Raw genomic sequence first — 7,857 nt, 5'->3', positions numbered from 1 at the left:
TGTGGGCCTGGATTATGGAGCTCAAGGCCTAGAGTATATCCATCTCCCTCTGACAGTGCGGCCCTCCCTCAGTACTGGGCCCCGGGAGGGAGGGAGGGAGGGAGGGAGTGTGGGCCTGGATTATGGAGCTCAAGGCCTAGAGTATATCCATCTCCCTCCGACAGTGCGGCCCTCCCTCAGTACTGGGCACCGGGAGGGAGGGAGGGAGTGTGGGCCTGGATTATGGATCTCAAGGCCTAGAGTATCTCCATCTCCCTCTGACAGTGCGGCCCTCCCTCAGTACTGGGCACCAGGAGGGAGGGAGGGTGGGCCTGGATTATGGAGCTCAAGGCCTAGAGTATATCCACCTCCCTCCGACAGTGCGGCCCTCCCTCAGTACTGGGCACCGGGAGGGAGGGAGGGAGGGAGAGAGTGTGGGCCTGGATTTTGGAGCTCAAGGCCTAGAGTATATCCATCTCCCTCTGACAGTGCGGCCCTCCCTCAGTACTGGGCACCGGGAGGGAGGGAGTGTGGGCCTGGATTATGGAGCTCAAGGCCTAGAGTATATCCATCTCCCTCCGACAGTGTGGCACTCCCTCAGTACTGGGCACCGGGAGGGAGGGAGGGAGGGAGGGAGTGTGGGCCTGGATTATGGAGCTCAAGGCCTAGAGTATATCCATCTCCCTCTGACAGTGCAGCACCCCCACAGTACTGGGCACCGGGAGGGAGGGAGTGTAGGCCTGGATTATGGAGCTCGAGGCCTAGAGTATATCCATCTCCCTCCGACAGTGCGGCCCTCCCTCAGTACTGGGCACCGGGAGGGAGGGAGTGTGGGCCTGGATTATGGAGATCAAGGCCTAGAGTATATCCATCTCCCTCCGACAGTGCGGCCCTTCCTCAGTACTGGGCACCGGGAGGGAGGGATTGTGGGCCTGGATTATGGAGATCAAGGCCTAGAGTATATCCATCTCTTTCCGACAGTGCGGCCCTCCCTCAGTACTGGGCACCGGGAGGGAGGGAGGGAGGGAGTGTGGGCCTGGATTATGGAGCTCAAGGCCTGGAGTATATCCATCTCCCTCCGACAGTGCGGCCCTCCCTCAGTACTGGGTACCGGGAGGGAGGGAGGGAGGGAGGGAGTGTGGGCCTGGATTATGGAGCTCAAGGCCTAGAGTATATCCATCTCCCTCCGACAGTGCGGCCCTCCCTCAGTACTGGGCACCAGGAGGGAGGGAGGGAGGGAGGGAGGGAGTGTGGGCCTGGATTATGGAGCTCAAGGCCTAGAGTATATCCATCTCCCCCCGACAGTGCGGCCCTCCCTCAGTACTGGGCACCGGGAGGGAGGGAGGGCGGGAGGGAGTGTGGGCCTGGATTATGGAGCTCAAGGCCTAGAGTATATCCATCTCCCTCCGACAGTGCGGCCCTCCCTCAGTACTGGGCACCGGGAGGGAGGGAGGGAGGGAGGGAGTGTGGGCCTGGATTATGGAGCTCAAGGCCTAGAGTATATCCATCTCCCTCCGACAGTGCGGCCCTCCCTCAGTACTGGGCACCGGGAGGGAGGGAGGGAGGGAGGGAGTGTGGGCCTGGATTATGGAGCTCAAGGCCGAGAGTATATCCATCTCCCTCTGACAGTGCGGCCCTCCCTCAGTACTGGGCACCGGGAGGGAGGGAGGGAGGGAGGGAGTGTGGGCCTGGATTATGGAGCTCAAGTCCTAGAGTATATCCATCTCCCTCCGACAATGCGGCCCTCCCTCAGTACTGGGCACCAGGAGGGAGGGAGGGAGTGTGGGCCTGGATTATGGAGCTCAAGGCCTAGAGTATATCCATCTCCCTCCGACAGTGCGGCCTTCCCTCAGTACTGGGCACCGGGAGGGAGGGAGGGAGGGAGGGAGGGAGTGTGGGCCTGGATTATGGAGCTCAAGGCCTAGAGTATATCCATCTCCCTCCGACAGTGCGGCCCTCCCTCAGTACTGGGCACCGGGAGGGAGGGAGTGTGTGCCTGGATTATGGAGCTCAAGGCCTAGAGTATATCCATCTCCCTCCGACAGTGCGGCCCTCCCTCAGTCCTGGGCACCGGGAGGGAGGGAGTGTGGGCCTGGATTATGGAGCTCAAGGCCTAGAGTATATCCATCTCCCTCCGACAGTGCGGCCCTCCCTCAGTACTGGGCACCGGGAGGGAGGGAGGGAGGGAGGGAGTGTGGGCCTGGATTATGGAGCTCAAGGCCTAGAGTATATCCACCTCCCTCCGACAGTGCGGCCCTCCCTCAGTACTGGGCACCGGGAGGGAGGGAGGGAGGGAGGGAGTGTGGGCCTGGATTATGGAGCTCAAGGCCTAGAGTATATCCATCTCCCTCTGACAGTGCGGCCCTCCCTCAGTACTGGGCACCGCGAGGGAGGGAGTGTGGGCCTGGATTATGGAGCTCAAGGCCTAGAGTATATCCATCTCCCTCCGACAGTGCGGCCCTCCCTCAGTACTGGGCACCGGGAGGGAGGGAGGGAGGGAGGGAGTGTGGGCCTGGATTATGGAGCTCAAGGCCTAGAGTATATCCATCTCCCTCCGACAGTGCGGCCCTCCCTCAGTACTGGGCACCGGGAGGGAGGGAGGGAGTGTGGGCCTGGATTATGGAGCTCAAGGCCTAGAGTATATCCATCTCCCTCCGACAGTGCGGCCCTCCCTCAGGACTGGGCACCGGGAGGGAGGGAGGGAGGGAGGGAGTGTGGGCCTGGATTATGGAGCTCAAGGCCTAGAGTATATCCACCTCCCTCCGACAGTGCGGCCCTCCCTCAGTACTGGGCACCGGGAGGGAGGGAGGGAGGGAGGGAGTGTGGGCCTGGATTATGGAGCTCAAGGCCTAGAGTATATCCATCTCCCTCCGACAGTGCGGCCCTCCCTCAGTACTGGGCACCGGGAGGGAGGGTGGGGAGGGAGGGAGGGAGTGTGGGCCTGGATTATGGAGCTCAAGGCCTAGAGTATATCCATCTCCCTCCGACAATGCGGCCCTCCCTCAGTACTGGGCACCGGGAGGGAGGGAGGGAGTGTGGGCCTGGATTATGGAGCTCAAGGCCTAGAGTATATCCATCTCCCTCCGACAGTGCGGCCCTCCCTCAGTACTGGGCACCGGGAGGGAGGGAGGGAGGGAGGGAGTGTGGGCCTGGATTATGGAGCTCAAGGCCTAGAGTATATCCATCTCCCTCCGACAGTGCGGCCCTCCCTCAGTACTGGGCACCGGGAGGGAGGGAGGGAGTGTGGGCCTGGATTATGGAGCTCAAGGCCTAGAGTATATCCATCTCCCTCCGACAGTGTGGCCTCCCTCAGTACTGGGCACCGGGAGGAGGGAGGGAGGGAGGGAGTGTGGGCCTGGATTATGGAGCTCAAGGCCTAGAGTATATCCACCTCCCTCCGACAGTGCGGCCCTCCCTCAGTACTGGGCACCGGGAGGGAGGGAGGGAGGGAGGGAGTGTGGGCCTGGATTATGGAGCTCAAGGCCTAGAGTATATCCATCTGCCCTCCGACAGTGCGGCCCTCCCTCAGTACTGGGCACCGGGAGGGAGGGTGGGGGGAGGGAGGGAGGGAGTGTGGGCCTGGATTATGGAGCTCAAGGCCTAGAGTATATCCATCTCCCTCCGACAATGCGGCCCTCCTCAGTACTGGCACCGGGAGGGAGGGGAGGGAGGGAGTGTGGGCCTGGATTATGGAGCTCAAGGCCTAGAGTATATCCATCTCCCTCCGACAGTGCGGCCCCTCCCTCAGTACTGGGCACCGGGAGGGAGGGAGGGAGGGAGGGAGTGTGGCCTGGATTATGGAGCTCAAGGCCTAGAGTATATCCATCTCCTCCGACAGTGCGGCCCTCCCTCAGGACTGGGCACCGGAGGGAGGGAGGGAGGGAGGGAGTGTGGGCCTGGATTATGGAGCTCAAGGCTAGAGTATATCCACCTCCCTCCGACAGTGCGGCCCTCCCTCAGTACTGGGCACCGGGAGGGAGGGAGGGAGGGAGGGAGTGTGGGCCTGGATTATGGAGCTCAAGGCCTAGAGTATATCCATCTCCCTCCGACAGTGCGGCCCTCCCTCAGTACTGGGCACCGGGAGGGAGGGTGGGGAGGGAGGGAGGGAGTGTGGGCCTGGATTATGGAGCTCAAGGCCTAGAGTATATCCATCTCCCTCCGACAATGCGGCCCTCCCTCAGTACTGGGCACCGGGAGGGAGGGAGGGAGTGTGGGCCTGGATTATGGAGCTCAAGGCCTAGAGTATATCCATCTCCCTCCGACAGTGCGGCCCTCCCTCAGTACTGGGCACCGGGAGGGAGGGAGGGAGGGAGGGAGTGTGGGCCTGGATTATGGAGCTCAAGGCCTAGAGTATATCCATCTCCCTCCGACAGTGCGGCCCTCCCTCAGTACTGGGCACCGGGAGGGAGGGAGGGAGTGTGGGCCTGGATTATGGAGCTCAAGGCCTAGAGTATATCCATCTCCTCCGACAGTGTGGCCCTCCCTCAGTACTGGGCACCGGGAGGGGAGGGAGGGAGGGAGGGGAGTGTGGGCCTGGATTATGGAGCTCAAGGCCTAGAGTATATCCACCTCCCTCCGACAGTGCGGGCCCTCCCTCAGTACTGGGCACCGGGAGGGAGGGAGGAGGGAGGGAGTGTGGGCCTGGATTATGGAGCTCAAGGCCTAGAGTATATCCATCTCCCTCCGACAGTGCGGCCCTCCCTCAGTACTGGGCACCGGGAGGGAGGGTGGGGAGGGAGGGAGGAGTGTGGGCCTGGATTATGGAGCTCAAGGCCTAGAGTATATCCATCTCCCTCCGACAATGCGGCCCTCCCTCAGTACTGGGCACCGGGAGGGAGGGAGGGAGGGAGTGTGGGCCTGGATTATGGAGCTCAAGGCCTAGAGTATATCCATCTCCCTCCGACAGTGCGGCCCTCCCTCAGTACTGGGCACCGGAGGAGGGGAGGGAGGGAGGGAGTGTGGGCCTGGATATGGAGCTCAAGGCCTAGAGTATATCCATCTCCCTCCGACAGTGCGGCCCTCCCTCAGTATTAGTTTGCGTGATCTCCTCCTGGGACACAATTTGAGACAAAGGGAGGGGGAGGCAATGGGCTGTGTGTATGTGAGGGGAGAGAGAGAGAGAAACAGAGAGAGAGAGAGAGAGAGAGAGAGAGAGAGAGATAGAGAGAGAGAGACCGAGAGAGAGGGAGAGAGAGAGAGAGAGGGAGAGAGAGAGCGAGAGGGGAGAGAGAGAGAGAGAGCGAGAGACCGAGAGAGAAACGGAGAGAGAGCGAGAGGGAGAGAGAGAGAGAGAGGGAGAGAGAGAGAGAGCGAGAGACCGAGAGAGAGGGAGAGAGAGCGAGAGGGGAGAGAGAGAGAGGGAGAGAGAGAGCGAGAGGGAGAGAGAGAGCGAGAGAGACGCAGATAGGTCCGTAAGTGGACACTGCAACTCAGAACAAGTAAGAGAGGGAGATTTTGAGAACGAGAGAGTGAGAGAGACAGAGAAAGTGATGGGGGGAGAGAGAGAGAGAGAGAGATAGGTCGAGGGAGAGGAAGGGAATAGACAGAGACAGAGCAAGAGGGAGTGAGAAAGAGGGAACGAGAACATGTGTGAGAGAGAGAGAGACTCCGAGAGAGAGAAAGAGAGAGAGAGTATGTGAGAAGGACAGAAAGAGAGACAGGTGGGAGAGAGAGAGGGAGAGGGAGAGAGAGGGGGAGAGAGGGAGAGTGGGAGGGAGAGGGAGAGAGGGAGAGAGGGAGAGGGGGAGGGAGAGGGGAGAGGGAGAGAGAGGGGAGGGAGAGGGAGAGGACAGAGAGGGAGAGAGAGGGGGAGAGAGTGGGAGGAGAGGGGGAGGGAGAGGGAGAGAAGGGGAGAGGGGAAGAGAGGGGAGAGGGAGAGTGAGAGAGAGAGGGTGGGAGAGGAGAGAGAGAGGGAGAGAGGAGAGGGAGAGAGGTGGGGGAGAGAGGAGAGACAGAGATAGAGAGAGAGAGAGACAGAGAGAGAGAGAGGGGGGAGAGAGAGGGAGATGGAGAGAGATGGAGAGAGAGGAGAGACAGAGAGAGAGAGAGAGAGAGACAGAGAGAGAGAGAGACAGATAGAGAGAGAGAGACAGAGAGAGAGAAGTGGGAGAGAGGGAGAGGGGGAGAGACGGAGAGAGAGAAGGAGAGAGACAGAGAGAGACGGAGAGAGAGAGAGAGAGTGAGGGAGAGGATTGGCCGGGTGGAAGTGAAGAGCCAGGCAGACAATGCGAATTTCCAGCTGTTTTATTGAGGCTCCTGCGCAGACCAGGGAGGACCAGATCTGCACGGTGCGGGGGGGTGCGATGAGTGACAGTCTCTCGCTCGTGAACCCCTGGGCGTGAGAGGCGGATGCTGCCTCACTCGTAAAGGTAGCCCTCCATGCAGCTCTTCCACTCGATCAGCTCCTCAGGTTTGAACCAAAGAGCGACCTCCTCTTGGCTGTTTCCAGGGAATCACTGCGTGGATAATGTTCCTGACGGAGAAGGGGCGGGGGGGGGGAATGGGGAGAGAGGTCAGAGAGCACAGCAAGATCCACTGACAGCAGACCGGTGGGTACCGGAGAGCCGTGCACGGTAACCCTCCCTCTGCCGTTTCCACCTTACCCTGCCATTTGTCACTACTTTCGAATCCACTTGCAATGCTCAAAGGAAAATGGGGAACTGGCACGGCGCTCCGAGTGACCAAGGGGAGACCGGGGAATGGTGCACGGTGCTCCGAGTGTGGGTCTGACCGAGGGGAGACGGGAACAGTGCACGGTGCTCCGAGTGACCGAGGGGAGACCGGGGAACAGTGCACGGTGCTCCAAGTGACCGAGGGGAGACCGGGGAACTGTGCATGGTGCTCCGAGTGTGGGGTCTGACCGAGGGAGACCGGGGAACTGGCACGGTGCTCCGAGTGACCGAGGGGAGACCGGGGAACTGTGCACGGTGCTCCGAGTGTGGGATCTGACCGAGGGGAGACCGGGGAACTGTGCACGGTGCTTCGAGTGTGGGTCTGACCGAGGGGAGACCGGGGAACTGTGCACGGTGCTCCGAGTGTGGGTCTGACCGAGGGGAGACCGGGGAACTGTGCACGGTGCTTCGAGTGTGGGTCTGACCGAGGGGAGACCGGGGAACTGTGCACGGTGCTCCGAGTGTGGGGTCTGACCGAGGGGAGACCGGGGAACTGTGCACGGTGCTCCGAGTGACCGAGGGGAGACCGGGGGAACTGTGCACGGTGCTCCGAGTGTGGGGTCTGACCGAGGGGGAGACTGGGGAACTGTGCACGGTGCTCCCGAGTGACCGAGGGGAGACCGGGGAACTGTGCACGGTGCTCCGCGTGTGGGTCTGACCGAGGAAATAGCGGGGAACTGTGCACGGTGCTCCGAGTGACCGAGGGGAGACCGGGGAACTGTGCACGGTGCTCCGAGTGTGGGGTCGACCGAGGGGAGACTGGGAACTGTGCACGGTGCTCCGAGTGACCGAGGGGAGACCGGGGAACTGTGTACGGTGCTCCGAGTGTGGGGTCTGACCGAGGGGGGAGAAGGAGACTGGATTTTGTATGTACCTGCCGACTTGAACACAGAGATCTCCACGAATCGTTTCCTGGTTTGGAGTCCACAGGATTTGTCTCTCCCATCATGTCTCGGACTACCTTAACAATACTCTGTCCTTCCCAACACTGCAATTTGTAATATTCAGAGAAAAATTTAGTTTGTATGTCTGTAAAACAGAATTTCAGTCCACAGATATCTCCCTGAGAGAGAGAGGGGGACTGAGAGACACCAGTCAGTGTACAGATATCTCCTGAGAGAGAGAGGGGACTGAGAGACGCCAGTCAGTGTACAGATATCTCCCTGAGAGAGAGAGAGAGAGGGGACTGAGAGACACCAGTCAGTGT

General features: G+C 60.8%; 1 long non-coding RNA gene across 1 annotated transcript; it reads right to left on the bottom strand.

Annotated features, from left to right (window-relative positions):
- Positions 1–6,207: 6,207 nt before the first annotated feature.
- LOC140459847 (uncharacterized) lies at positions 6,208–7,639 on the bottom strand. The gene is made up of 2 exons (XR_011953881.1): positions 7,525–7,639; positions 6,208–6,451 (listed from the first exon to the last, which is right to left on the bottom strand). It is a non-coding gene; the product is annotated as an uncharacterized lncRNA (long non-coding RNA).
- Positions 7,640–7,857: the final 218 nt, after the last annotated feature.

Source organism: Chiloscyllium punctatum, chromosome 35, assembly GCF_047496795.1.
Source record: "Chiloscyllium punctatum isolate Juve2018m chromosome 35, sChiPun1.3, whole genome shotgun sequence".
Taxonomy (NCBI): domain Eukaryota; kingdom Metazoa; phylum Chordata; class Chondrichthyes; order Orectolobiformes; family Hemiscylliidae; genus Chiloscyllium; species Chiloscyllium punctatum.
This window is presented reverse-complemented; position numbering and strand designations above follow the sequence as displayed.